We start from the raw sequence: 15,247 nt of genomic DNA, 5'->3' as shown, positions 1-15,247 counted from the left end.
TTAATTTGTTCAGAACGTGCTTCATACCTTGTCTGTTATTTTCGAAAATTAGTTGGTCAATTTCAAGAAGAAATGAATGCATTCTGTCCTGTCCAATTAACATACTCATTCCTCAACAATTTTTGGAACCGTGCCTCCAACGCTTGGTCTATGTATAAGTTACGTCAAAACGTAATGGGGGTTAGACTGGAAAATTTCTTAAAGCCATTGGTGGCTTCGAAGTTCCCTGTTGTTCTTTTACGCATCTTTCCTTTTGTTTCTGTACCTTTGTACATTTCATAACTATTTCAAAGCATTTATCTTGTACTTTAAGTCTCTTCATGGCACTTATAATCTTGGATCTTGGGATGTCGTCCTACGCTTTTTCCAAATCGACAAAAGTAATGTGCATTTCCCTGTTAATAGCTCTGGTCGTTTTTACCTCTAAGACAGTGGATGTTATGTAATCATTATCTATCAGCCCAATAGCCACTTCGTTGCTGCGATAAATTTGTCATACTCTATTCAGTCTTTCCCTTAAACATACTAAAGAAAGTTCTTCTACTGTAAGTCGCACAATAATTGTTAATATTGTTAAAGTCATCGAAACAATTAATTATTACTTCAAAAGGTGTAATAATGTTACGTAATCGTTTCCCATAGAGGGTTAATTTACTTCAGAAATATTTTTGTAGCTTGAGATTGTTTCAACTGTTATGAAAGCAAACACTGCTTATATAAAGGCAGAAATACTTCATTTAATTACGCCTGTAAAACATTGGTGCATGCGATCCGAATATGTTAAGCTTTCATTCTTACTGGGACCTCACCTAAGTTTTTTTTAGTTCAATATGGAAATAATTTAGTGTTTCTCCGCAGTGTTTTCACTGGAATCTTTTTACATCGTGGATGCGGGGCTACGTGCTAGTCCCGGGCGAGATACAATGCTACACTGCCCACTACGCTGATTTCGAGCAGTAAAAATGCTTTGTGAGACAGAGAAACGGCTGTTACCGCGATATTGCAGTTTTTCCGTTGCCAGATGTGTTGCGGTGCCGGTGGGACGCACTACACACAAACTCCATTAACTGCGGTGGCGTGCACGCGCCGACACAATAAAGCCAGCTCGATAAAACGGCCGCCAAGTGACCCCTTTTTCTAGTTTCCCTTTGAAACACACATGAGCAATGATCTGCAATAGCGGGGTAGAAAAAAAAGAGAGGAAAAAAAAAGGTCCACAGCAAACGCCAGCTTCATATGTTTTCGGGATTGTTCTTCAGGCTGCAGTCACGATCTGTGATTTTCATTTAATTTTCTGTGAACTTCCGGCTTTTTGAAATTCATCATTCTTCATCTACCCGTATGCACACTTTATAAGCTAAAGCAGTGTCTACCGAACTGTTCTTGTCGCCGCGCCAGTTCTGTAGTATTTCTATCTGGTAAAGAACATTCGCAAAGGCAAATATTTGAGGCCAATTGAGTCTCCATTATGGTCAATGATTATTTTGTAAACGAACTGAAATTTCTTGTAGGAGTTAGATTCATGCATTGGCTGTTCTTTTTATGTTAGTTTTTTTCTTTTTTTCATATACCACGACGTTTCGGCTTTCCAGCCACCTTCAGAACTTTTAACCCAGTAGACACATATGTTTTTGGTTACAGTCAAATAACTTCATAGGTGGTGCACACTGCGCATTTGCTTCCTCACATCAGTAAATGGACTATCTGTGCGATACTGTTTGCGTAAGTCTGGATACCATGCATGCAGCTATTAAGCCCAGCCAATCAAGCACTGCTCATGGAATTATATGACTGTAACGCAAAACATAGGTATTTAACGGGTCAAACGTTTTACTTGAAAATAGCTACGCAGGGAAATATTGTAATATATAAAATAAAAATAAAGTACATATGAAAAAATTGGCCAAGTGCTAGTAGGCCTCACGCATTGATGGATATGTATAAACTTAATTATGTATATAGATAGTTAATCCATTCTTATAATGAGAATCTCGACTATTTTGGCCAGTTATCGATATCGATACTTGCAAGCTCTTTTTGCTGTTGTTGTTGTTGTTGTTGTGGTATTCAGTCCAGAGACTGGTTTGATGCAGCTCTCTATGCTACTCTATCCTATGCAAGCTTCTTCATCTCCGACTAACTACTGCAACGTCCGTCCTTCTGAATCTTCTTAATGTATTCATCCCTTAGTCTCCCTCTACAATTTTTACTCTCCTCTCTTCCCTCCAATACTACATTGGTTATGCCTTGATGCCTCAGAACATGTCCTACCAACCGATCCCTCCTTTTGGTCAAGTTGTGCCACAAACTTCTCTTCTCCCCAATCCGATTCAATACTTCCTCATTAGTTATGTGATCTACCCATCTAATCTTCATCATTCTTCTGTAGCACCGCATTTCGAAAGCTTCTAGTGTCTTCTTGTCTAAAGTATTTATCCTCCATGATTAGCTTCGATATATGGCTACTCTCCGTACAAATACTTTCAGGAAAGGCTTTCTGACGACACTTAAATCTGTACTCGATGTTTACATATTTCTCTTCTTCAGAAATGCTCTCCTTGTCATTGCCAGAATACGTTTTATATCCTCTCCACTTCGACCATCAGCGGCTCTTTTGCTCTTCAAATGGCAAAACTCATCTGCTACTTTAAGTGTCTCATTTCCTCATCTAATTCCCTTAGCAACACCTAATTCAACAACATTTCATCATCCGCCTTTTGCTTTTGTTGATGTTCATCTTATATCCTCCTTTCAAGGCTCTATCCATTACGTACAGCTGACCTTCCAAGTCCTTTGCCGTCTGTGACAGAATCACAGTGTCATCAGCAAATTTCAAAGTTTTTATTTCTTCTCCATGGATTTTAATTCCTACTCCAAATTTTTCTTTTGTTTTCTTTACTGCTTGCTCAGTATACAGATTGAATAACATCGAGGATAGGCTACAATCCTGTCACACTCCCTTTCCAACCACTCCTTCCTTTTTATGCTTTAACTCTTATAACTGCCGTCTGGTATAAGTACAGGTTGTAAATAGCCTTGCATTCCCTGTATTTGATCCCTGGAATCTTCAGAATTTGGAAGAGAGTATTCCAGTCAACATTGTCAAAAGCTGTCTCTAGATCTACAAATGCTAGAAACTTAGGTTTGTCTGTCCTTAATCTACAGAGTCTTCTAAGATAAATCGTAGGGTCAGTATTTCCTCGCATGTTCCAATATTTCTACAGAATCCAGACTGATCTTCCCCAAAGTCAACTTCTACCAGTTTTTCCAATCGTTTGTAAAGAATTCGCGTTAGTATTTTGCAGCTGTGACTTATTAAACTGATAGTTTGGTAATTTTCACATCTGTCAACACCTGCTTTCTTTGGAATGGAATTATTACATTCTTCTTGAAGTCTGATTGCATCTCTCCTGTCTCCTACATCTTGTTCACCAGAGTTATGTCATGGCTGGCTCTCCCAAGGCTATCAGAGGTTCTAATGGAATGTTATCTACTACCAGGGCCTTGTTTCGACTTGGGTCTTTCAGTGCTCTGTCAAATTCTCCCGGTATCATATCACCCACCGAGCGAGGTGGTGCAATAGGTCGCACACTGGACTCGCATTCGTGAGGAGGACGGTTCAACCCCGTGTCCGGTCATCCTAATTTAGGTTTTCCGTAATTTCCCTAAATCGCTCCAGGCAAATGCCGGGATGATTCCTTTGAAAGGGCACGGCCGGCTTCCTTCCCCATCCTTCCTTAATCCGATGAGACCGATGATCGGGCTGTCTGGTCTCCTCCCCCGAAACAATCCAATCCATATCACCCATTTCATATTCATCTACGTCCTCTTCCATTTCCATAACACTGCCCTCAATTACATTGCCCTTGTATAGACCGTATATGTACACCTTACACCTTTCTGTTATCCGTTCTTTGCTTAGAACCGGTTTTCCATCTGAGCTCTTGATATTCATACAGGTAGTTCTCCTGTCTGCAAAGATCTCTTTAATTTTCCTGTATTCAGGTTCTATCTTACTCGTATTGATATATGCCTCTACATCCGCTCATTTGTCCTCTAGCCATCTCTGCTTAGTCACATTGCAACTAGCCAATATAATTTTTGAGACGTTTATTTTTCTTTTCACCTTCTTCATTTACTCCATTTTTGTATTTTCTCCTTTCATCAGTTAAAGTCAGTATCTCTTCTGTTTCCCAAGGATTTCTACTAGGCCTCGTCTTTTTACCTACTTGATCCTCTGCTGCCTTCACTACTTCCTCTTTCAAAGTTACCCATTCATCTTCTACTCTATTTCTTTCCTCTGTGCTTGTCAATCGTTCCGTAATGCTCTCCCTGAAACTCTCTACAATCTCTGGTTCTATCAGTTTATCCAGGACCCATCTCCTTAAATTTCCTCATTTTTGCAGTTTTAATGTTTAGTTCATAACCAATAGACTGTGGTCAGAGACCACATCTGCCTCTGGAAATAGTTTACAATTTAAAACCTGGTTCCTAAATCTCTGTCTTACCATTATAAAATTATGTGAAACGTTCCACTGTCTCCAGGCCTCTTCCAAGTATACAGCCTTCTTTCATGATTCTTAAACCAAGCGTTAGCTATGATTAAGTTATGCTCTGTGCAAAATTCTACCAGGCGGCTTCCCCTTTCATTCCTTACCCCCATTCCATATTCACCTACTACTTTTCCTTCTCTTCCTTTTCCTACTATTGAGTCCCAGTCCCCCATGACTATTACATTTTTGCCTCCCTTAACTATCTGAATAATTTCTTTCATCACATGATACACTGCAAGATGTAGTCTGACGAATTAATTCCAAGACGGTAACAACATATCTACAGTAGTTCCTGCGGGTAGCCCAGATATCCAAAAGAACCGAGCACAGGACTTCAGTTCATAGATATAGAGAGGGAAAGTATAACAGAATATTTTATTTACTTGCTAAAATATTACTATAACTTATCTATTATGCTTACATGCAAAAATATTTTTCTATTATATTTTTGATGGATGCATTGATATATCTTCTATCTCAGTCCAAGTGCGTAGCAAATAATCATTATTTACTCCTTGTTTCTCTTTCCAAATAATCAATATTTTTGTTTTTGTTTCCTTCCTCAACTACTTTTATTTCTTTTAAAATAGTTTATCTCACGATCACTCAGTTTGTTTGTATTCTCATAACTACCTGTATAATAATAAAAAGAATGCTAAAGGGTGATTTACAGAAGTTATGTACTTCAGCCATTTGCAAATTGCCTGTAAGTAAATAATCTGTCGACAGCCTGTGTGAATCTGCATCGAAGGCTTTAACAAAATAAAAAGCTAAGGAAAATACTGAATTGCACCCCCTTCAAAACACCTATTTTATTTTTATCCAGTCGCTTTTGCTGTAATGATAAGTGGTTGCTTCTGCGGATAATTGTGTCATCACCATACTTATCAGATTTGTTCACTCACAGATTACGATGAGGATGGTGGGGAACTATAGCTCTACTCGGATTATCTTCTGTCACACAATGTGTGGCATCTGCAGGCTTCGCCGTTTTATAAGCAGCTCGCCGCAAAAACGTGGTCCCTGAGTAATGTATGCAGCACAGCAGGGGACAGGCTGAAAGCAGGTAGTCCACTGAGTGGTCCGCGTCAGCAGGGTGGGGGTGACGTCAGAGGGGCGGCCGGCCTGTGACATGGCTCTCCGGCGAGAGTGGCCGTCCGCCTGCTTTGTCCAGCGTGGGCTATCTCGGAGAGCATCTCGCCCGAAAGCTATCTGCCATCAGGCCCACGGGAAGTGGCCGAGAAAGCACGAACCCTCCTGGACGCTCCTCTCACAGGGCCTGCGGTAGATGCCCCTCCCTCCACCGTCCGACGAGCTGCTGTGATGCAACTCTGCGACAGATATTGCTTCCTTTTGGTGCTTTTTGTTTCAGTTCTGAGAAGAACACAAGTGCCGTAACCCGTTTTCACAGAAACTTCGATCAGTGAAAGAGGAGTTAAGATAAGCAGACAGGTGCATCGCATGGACGTTAGATAGTTTGGACAAGAAGAGAATAGAAGCTTTCGAAATGTGGTGCTACAGAAGAATGCTGAAGATTAGATGGGTAGATCGCATAACTAATGAGGAAGTATTGAATAGGATTGGGGAGAAGAGAAGTTTGTGGCACAACTTGACCAGAAGAAGGGATCGGTTGGTAGGACATGTTCTGAGGCATCAAGGGATCACCAATTTAGTATTGGAGGGGAGTGTCGATGGCAAAAATTATAGAGTGAGACCAAGAGAAGAATACACTATGCAGATTTAGAAGGATGCAGGAAGCAGTAGGTACTTGCAGACAAAGACGCTTGCTCAAGACAGAGTGGCATGGAGAGGTGCATCAAACCAGTCTCAGGACTGAAGACCACAACAACAACAACAACCTGTTTAACACTCATATTTCATTCATGTATCAGTTCTTATATTAATTCTTATATTTTATTCTTATGATTATTCTTCAGGAAGTTTTACTCCATTCCCTTGGATGATACCGGTTGAAGAAACAATCTAAACACAGAAATTCCGTGCAAGACGAGCATCAAGCGAAGGTAGTTTTGCTACAGTGACATTTCTTCGTGTGTATCTCACTCGGGAAATAAACTTCACTAACACTGCTGAGCGTTTCAGATGTTGGCAATAATTTCGCGGCAAATCGCGAATAACGGATCCCTTTACCAAAAATTGGCGTTCCCAATTCATTATGAATCGAAATAAATCCCAGAAATTTCACCGAAAATAATTATAAATAGTTTTCTCATTCACTTATTGTTTTTTCTTTCATGAACCAGACATGCAAATAGTAGTCGGATATGAACGAAGTTATTTTAATACACACTGCCAAACATTCGTGTGGTAATCTTCTACGGCCATGGGTAGATAAATGAAAAATCTGACGCAATTTCCCTGTACAAGCAAAAATGGTTCAAATGGCTGTGAGTTCACTATGGGACTTAAAATCTGAGGTCATCAGTCCCCTAGAACTTAGAACTACTTAAATGTAATTAACCTAAGGACATCACACACATCCATGCCCGAGGCAGGATTCGAACCTGCGCCCGTAACGGTTGCGCATTTCCAGACTGAAGCGCCTATAACCGCTCGACCACATCAGCCGGCTCCCGTACGAACCTCTTCGTCTTTGCACTGCTGTTAAACTGCATAAACTTCAACCCTCTTTCCTTTAGTGAAGCTTCGGCCTTAAATTTTAGTCCTCGACCCCTCCCTCCACAATAGAATCAACTTACCTTGATGCCTCAGTAGGTGTTCCTTCATCTGATCCCTTCTTTTAGCCATGATGTGCCATAAACGTATTTTTGTCACAATTCTATTTATTACCTCTTCATTAGTTATCCCGTCTACCTGTCTAGCCATCAGCATCTTACTATAGTGCAGTATTCAAAAACTTCTACTCGCCTCTTGTCTATATTGTTTACCGCTCAGTTTCTCTTCCATACGAGGCTACATTCCACGCAAATATTTTCGTAAAACTCTTCTAACACTTAAATTTTTATAACCTCTCTCTTTTTTGCTATATGAGTTCTAATTTTATTTTCTCTTTATTTCTGCCATCGTCAGGCTTTTTTCCTCCAGTATCTCATTTCCCAATGGGGAAGGGGAAGGCCTTCGACACGACCAACCGGATCGACTCATATTTGGCACGTCGCATGTGTACAACAGAAAATAAAATAGTATAAGATTTTTTTGGGTCAACACTTCTCCGTTTTTGAGAAAAACACCCCTAATTCAATAGTCTCAATACTGACGGGATCGGTAGGTAATTGAAAATTGGTCATTTTTCATCATCACTATATTCGAGGTCCACAAACGCATGTATTCCTAGAAATCGAGGAAAGAAATTGTTATGACTGCCACTTCAGGCATCTAAGGTACACACTGGCGAGCGAAAGGGCTTCTTGGATAGCAACCAAGGCATTTGACTGGGAGCGGGGAACCCATTCTCCATTTCTGAGGGAAAACTGCTGTATAATTTTATTGTATTTTTCGTAATTTGGTAGGAACTGGGTGGTTAATTATGTAAGTAAAACAACAATGAATAATTACAAAGTGGTCAAACAAATCACTCAAACGATTTGATTAGTAAAGAATATGAAAATTTTAATCATGGTCGCCTCACAACAACTGCTTCATTCATTTTGTTACGTGTGGTCAGTTGCTTCCAAACAACTCATGGATAGTACTTGGCATATTAAAACCCGCAGCAAATATATTTGCAACATCAAGAATATCTAATGAATATAATCTTCGTGCACCCACATTCTTCCTCATGAAAATTCAGCGAAAAACAGACGTGGTTTGCATTTAAAATATTTGTTTCTCCGAAATTAACTTTGATTTGTAACGAACATACGATAACATCGACTGTAAAATCGGTGCTCACTGTTGAGGACGAATTATGCTTCGGATCATTAGGCTATTTGTGAGTTAGGCCAATTCTCGCTGGGTTTCCAGAAAAACATTGCAATTATGAAATCTCAAAGCAAAAATATGTCCAATGCCTGATCGTAAACAAGCATCATGAGTTTGGTTGTTTATAGGCCCTTGTGACAAATTCGGGGCATTTTTACTCGGAATTGTTTAATACAATGAGGCTTAAAATTTTAATTCTCCACTGATCAAAATACTCGCAATTTGAGAAACTTATTTGCCTAACTCTTTTTTTCTTTTCAGAATAAAAATTTAAATGCGATCTTTGCTCTGAAATATTTCTTCAAATACTATAACTTGTTATTATTTCTTACTGACTGACTTCCCTCATTAAGCTTTCTATTGCTCTCAATGTTGGTATGGGAATAAGGTACAAATAAAACAAAATTAGCCGAGTTCCATAGGGAATAGTCCACTTCTAACGCAAATACGTTGTTGCCACGCCAGCGGTTCTTTCGTTCACCAGCGTGGTGTAGCTTACAGGTATGTAAGTGGCAGTCCTGACAGTTTCTTTCCACGGATTCTAGGAAAATGCGCGATTGCAGACACTATATATGATGGATAAAAATGCTAAGTTTTCAAATATGTGTCGAACCCATCAATTTTGAGTCGACTGGGCATACTGAACGGTACGTGAAGTTTTCTCAAATAAGAAGAGGTATTAGGAAAAAGAATCTCAATTTCTGTCATTTTAGGTAACACGCAAGCGACCTGCCAAATATGAACCTAATTGGTAGGCTGTTTCTGAGGTCTTCGCCTTGTAAGTCCCTCAGTACTGCCTGATTCAATTGGACTACATTACATTCCTGTTGCTTGATTGTTGTTGTTGCTCACTTTCTAATCTATTTTCAACGGAGTATACATAATATTCAACGGGTCTTCCAATCCTTTGCTTCCTCTAACAGAATTAAATTATCACCTCCCACTTCTTTTCTTCATCCTGACATTTAATTCCACATTAAAATTTCTCTTTGATTTGTCAAGGAATAGGCTGAGATACATGAAAGGTAGGTTACAACTTTCCTCCATCCTTTATCAACTGCGAACACTATTTTATGACCTTCCACTCTTGTAACTGTAATCTGCTCTTCTGCGGTTAACGATGATGGAGGTGGATAGCGATCATGCAATATAGGCCACAAAGGCACTACAGTATTTAGGTCTGGTGACTGTGGTGGCCATGGATGCGATGGATCCTCGTACTCACAGAACACAAAACCAGTCCTGGACAATGCGAGCTGCGTGAACAGGGGTCTTGTCTTGGAGCACGCAATCACCACTGGGGAATTAACACTATACCATGGGATGGATTTGATCAGTCAAAATAGACACACAATCCTTGGCAGTAATGCAATCTTGCAGGGTAACCATGGTGCTCATCGGAAAAATTGCTATTTTTTTTTTTTTTTTTTGGTCATCAGTCTACTGACTGGTTTGATGCGGCGCGCCACGAATTCCTTTCCTGTGCTAACCTCTTCATCTCAGAGTAGCACTTGCAACCTGCGTCCTCAATTATTTGCTTGACGTATTCCAATCTCTGTCTTCCTCTACAGTTTTTGCCCTCTACAGCTCCCTCTAGTTCCATGGAAGTCATTCCATCATGTCTTAGCAGGTGTCCTATCATCCTGTCCCTTCTCCTTATTAGTGTTTTCCACATATTCCTTTCCTCTCCGATTCTGCGTAGAACCTCCTCATTCCTCACCTTATCAGTCCATTTAATTTTCAACATTCGTCTATAGCACCACATCTCAAATGCTTCCATTCTCTTCTGTTCCGGTTTTCCCACAGTCCATGTTTCACTACCATACAATGCTGTACTCCAGACGTACATCCTCCGAAATTTCTTCCTCAAATTAAGGCCGGTATTTGATATTAGTAGACTTCTCTTGGCCAGAAATGCCTTTTTTGCCATAGCGAGTCTGCTTTTGATGTCTTCCTTGCTCCGTCCGTCATTGGTTATTTTACTGCCTAGGTAGCAGAATTCCTTAACTTCATTGACTTCGTGACCATCAATCCTGATGTTAAGTTTCTCGCTGTTCTCATTTCTACTACTTCTCATTACCTTCGTCTTTCTCCGATTTACTCTCAAACCATACTTTGTACTCATTAGACTGTTCATTCCGTTCAGCAGATCATTTAATTCTTCTTCACTTTCACTCAGGATAGGAATGCATCAGCGAATCGTATCATTGACATCCTTTCACCTTGTATTTTAATTCCACTCCTGAACCTTTCTTTTATTTTCATCATTGCTTCCTCGATGTACAGATTGAAGAGTAGGGGCGAAAGGCTACAGCCTTGTCTTCACCCTTCTTAATACGAGCACTTCGTTCTTGATCGTCCACTCTTATTATTCCCTCTTTGTTGTTGTACATATTGTATATGACCCGTCTCTCCCTATAGCTTACCCCTACTTTTTTCAGTATCTCGAACAGCTTGCACCATTTTATATTCTCGAACGCTTTTTCCAGGTCGACAAATCCTATGAACATGTCTTGATTTTTCTTTAGCCTTGCTTCCATTATTAGCCGTAACGTCAGAATTGCCTCTCTCGTGCCTTTACTTTTCCTAAAGCCAAACTGATCGTCACCTAGCGCATTCTCCATTTTCTTTTCCATTCTTCTGTATATTATTCTTGTAAGCAGCTTCGATGCATGAGCTGTTAAACTGATTGTGCGATAATTCTCGCACATGTGAGCTCTTGCCGTCTTCGGAATTGTGTGGATGATGCTTTTCCGAAAGTCAGATGGTATGTCGCCAGACTCATATATTCTACACACCAACGTGAATAGTCGTTTTGTTGCCACTTCCGCTAATGATTTTAGAAATTCTGATGGAATGTTATCTATCCCTTCTGCCTTATTTGACCGTAAGTCCTCCAAAGCTCTTTTAAATTCCGATTCTAATACTGGATACCTTATCTCTTCTAAATCGACTCCTGTTTCTTCTTCTATCACATCAGACAAATCTTCACCCTCATAGAGGCTTTCAATGTATTCTTTCCACCTATCTGCTCTCTCCTCTGCATTTAACAGTGGAATTCCCGTTGAACTCTTTATGTTACCACCGTTACTTTTAATGTCACCAAGGGTTGTTTTGATTTTCCTGTATGCTGAGTCTGTCCTTCCGACAATCATATCTTTTTCGATGTCTTCACATTTTTCCTGTAGCCATTTCGTCTTAGCTTCCCTGAACTTCCTATTTATTTCATTCCTCAGCTACTTGTATTTCTGTATTCCTGATTTGCTGGAACATGTTTGTACTTCCTCCCTTCATCAATCAACTGAAGTATTTCTTCTGTTACCCATGGTTTCTTCGTAGCTACCTTCTTTGTATCTATGTTTTCCTTCCTAACTTCTGTGATGGCCCTATTTAGAGATGTCCATTCCTCTTCAACTGTGCTGTCTATTGCAATATTCATTATTGCTGTATCTATAGCGTTACAGAACTTCAAACTTATCTCGTCATTCCTTAGAACTTCCGTATCGCACTTCTTTGTGTATTGATTCTTCCTGACTAATGTCTTGAACTTCAGCCTACTCTTCATCACTACTATATTGTGATCTGAGTCTATATCTGCTCCTGGGTACGCCTTACAATCCAGTATCTGATTTCGGAATCTCTGTCTGACCATGATGTAATCTAATTGAAATCTTCCCGTATCTCCCGGCCTTTTCCAAGTATACCTCCTCCTCTTGTGATTCTTGAACAGGGTATTCGCTATTACTAGCTGAAACTTGTTACATAACTCAATTAGTCTATCTCCTCTTTCATTCCTTGTCCCAAGCCCATATTCTCCTGTAACCTTTTCTTCTGCTCCTTCCCCTACAACTGCATTCCAGTCACCCATGACTATTAGATTTTCGTCCCCCTTTACATACTGCATTACCCTTTCAATATCATCATACACTTTCTCTATCTGTTCATCTTCAGCTTGCGACGTCGGCATGTATACCTGAACTATCGTTGTCGGTGTTGGTCTGCTGTCGATTCTGATTAGAACAACCTGGTCACTGAACCGTTCACAGTAACACACCCTCTGCCCTACCTTCCTATTCATAACGAATCCTACAACTGTTAACCATTTTCTGCTGCTGTTGATATTACCCGATACTGATGTGACCAGAAATCCTTGTCTTCCTTCCACTTCACTTCACTGACCCCTACTATATCTAGATTGAGCCTTTGCATTTCCCTTTTCAGATTTTCTAGTTTCCCTACCGCGTTCAAGCTTCTGACATTCCACGCACTGACTCGTAGAACATTATCCTTTCGTTGATTATTCAATCTTTTTTTTCTCCCCCGTGGCAGTCCCCTCCCGGCGATCCGAATGGGGTACTATTCCGGAATCTTTTGCCACTGGAGAGATCATCATGACACTTCTTCAAATACAGGCCACATGTCCTGTGGATACACGTTACGTGTCTTTAATGCAGTGGTTTCCATTGCCTTCTGCATCCTCATGCCGTTGATCATTGCTGATTCTTCCGCCTTTAGGGCAACTTCCCACCCCTGGGACAAGAGAGTGCCCTGAACCTCTATCCGCTCCTCCGCCCTCTTTGACAAGGCCGTTGGCAGAATGAGGCTGACTTCTTATGCTGGAAGTCTTTGGCCGCCAATGCTGATTATTTATCAAAATTTGGGCAGTGGCGGAGATCGAACCCGGGACCGAAGACGTTCTGATTATAAATCAAAGACGCTACCCATAGACCACGGGTACCAAGAATAAATCCAGATGATAAACGGGTATTCATTGAACAAATAAATTATACGAGAACTGACATGTGATTACATTTTCACGCAATTTTGGAGCATATATCCTGAGAAATCAGTACCCAGAACAACCACCTCTGGTCGAAATAACGGCCTTGATACGCCTGGGCATTGAGTCAAACAGAGCTTGGCTGCAGTATACAGGTACAGCTGCCCATGCAGCTTCAACACGATACCACAGTTCATCAAGAGTAGTGACTGGCGTATTGTGACGAGCCTGTTGCTCGGTCACGATTAACCAGACGTTTCCAATTGGTGACAGATGTGGAGACTATGCTGGCCAAGGCAGCAGTCGAACATTTTATGTATCCAGAAAGGCCCGTACAAGACCTGCAATATGCGGTCGTGCATTATCCTGCTGAAATGTAGGGTTTCGCAGGGATCGAATGCAGGGCAGTGCCACGGGTCGTTACACATCTGAAATGTAACGTCCACTGTTCAATGTGACGTCAATGCGAACAAGAAGTAACCGAGACGTGTAACCAATGGCACCCCATGTCATCACGCCGGGTGATACGCCAGTATGGGAATGACGAATACACGCTTCAAATGTGCGTTCACCGCGATGTCACCAAACACGGATGCGACCATAATGATGCTGTAAACAGTACCTGGATTCATCCAAAAAAAATGACGTTTTGCCATTCGTGCACCCAGGTTCGACGTTGAGTACACCATCGCAGGCGCTCCTATCTGTGATGCAGCGTCAAGGGTAACCGCAGCCATAGTCTCCGAGCTGATAGTCCATGCTGCTGCAAACGTCGTCGAACACTTCATGCAGATGATTGTTGTCTCGCGAACGTCCCCATCTGATTGACTCAGGGATCGAGACGTGGCTTCACGATCCGTTAAGGATATGCGGATAAGATGCTTATCATCTCGACTGCTGGTGATACGAGCATGTTGGGATCCAGCAAGGCGTTCTGTATTATCCTCCTGAACCCACCGATTCCATATTCTGCTAACAGTCATTGGATCTCGACCGACGCGAGAACCAATGTCGCTATATGATAAACGGCAATCGCGATAGTCTACAATCCGACCTTTATCAAAGTCGGAAACGTGATGGTACGCATTTCTCCTCCTTAGACGAGGCATCACAACAACGTTTCACCAGTCAACAGCGGTCAACTACTGTTTGTGTATGAGAAATCGGTTGGAAACTTTCCTCATGTCAGCACGTTATAGGACGGCCACCGGCGTCAACCATGTATGAACGCTCTGGAAAGCTTATCATTTGCATATCACAGCATCTTCTTCCTGTTGGTTAAGTTTCGCGTCTGTAGCACGGCATCTTCGTTGTGTAGCAATTTTAATGGCCAGTAGTGTATGATATGGCAGCCAATATCGGCACCGAAACCCCGACCGGTTCCCTTCTTGGCAGGAAGCAGTCTGCACCATAGGCTTCGGACGGAATACGGCGAAAGTTAACTCAGCCAGATGTTGGAAACAATGTGAAACTAGACTCACCCGAGCTAATTAATTTCTTCCACTGCTCCATAATCCATGTGCTGTGGCTTCGGCACTACATTCAGTGACGTGTAGCTCTCCCTGCAATTCCCTGCTGCTGCTGCTGCTGCTACTGCTGGAGCTCTCTTCGCTTCGGTTTTTGGTTCACTAGTGCGACTTTCAGTACTGCAGTGACTCATGCAGCTGTCGCCCTCTTATTTTTTATCGCAGTCCTCTTCAACGACTGTCTGTCACGATCACTCAGAACACATGTTAGACAGTGTTGTGACTTAGCACGCAATGTTTTCTCACTTTCCCCGTGTGCGTTATTACTCTTCGATGCAGTGCCTCTTGAAACACGGAACACTTCGCCTACCTTGGTAATGGAAAAGCCCATCACACGAGCGCTAACAATTTGCCCACGTTCGCTTTCAATCATTTCCGACTCAAAGTGTTGACAGACGTGAAAATTACCGAACTATCAGTTTAATAAGCCACGGCTGCAAAATACCAACACGAATTCTTTACAGACGAATGGAAAAACTGGTAGA

General features: G+C 41.4%; 1 protein-coding gene across 3 annotated transcripts in view; it reads right to left on the bottom strand.

Moving 5' to 3' along the window:
- LOC126282112 (atrophin-1-like) overlaps positions 1–15,247 on the bottom strand; it is an 829,584-nt gene that overhangs the window by 303,425 nt on the left and 510,912 nt on the right. The gene's annotated exons all lie outside the window — the stretch shown is intronic.

This window comes from Schistocerca gregaria, chromosome 1 (assembly GCF_023897955.1).
Source record: "Schistocerca gregaria isolate iqSchGreg1 chromosome 1, iqSchGreg1.2, whole genome shotgun sequence".
Lineage (NCBI taxonomy): Eukaryota > Metazoa > Arthropoda > Insecta > Orthoptera > Acrididae > Schistocerca > Schistocerca gregaria.
The sequence above is the reverse complement of the archived record's forward strand: the minus strand, read 5'-3'. Positions and strand labels throughout refer to the sequence as shown.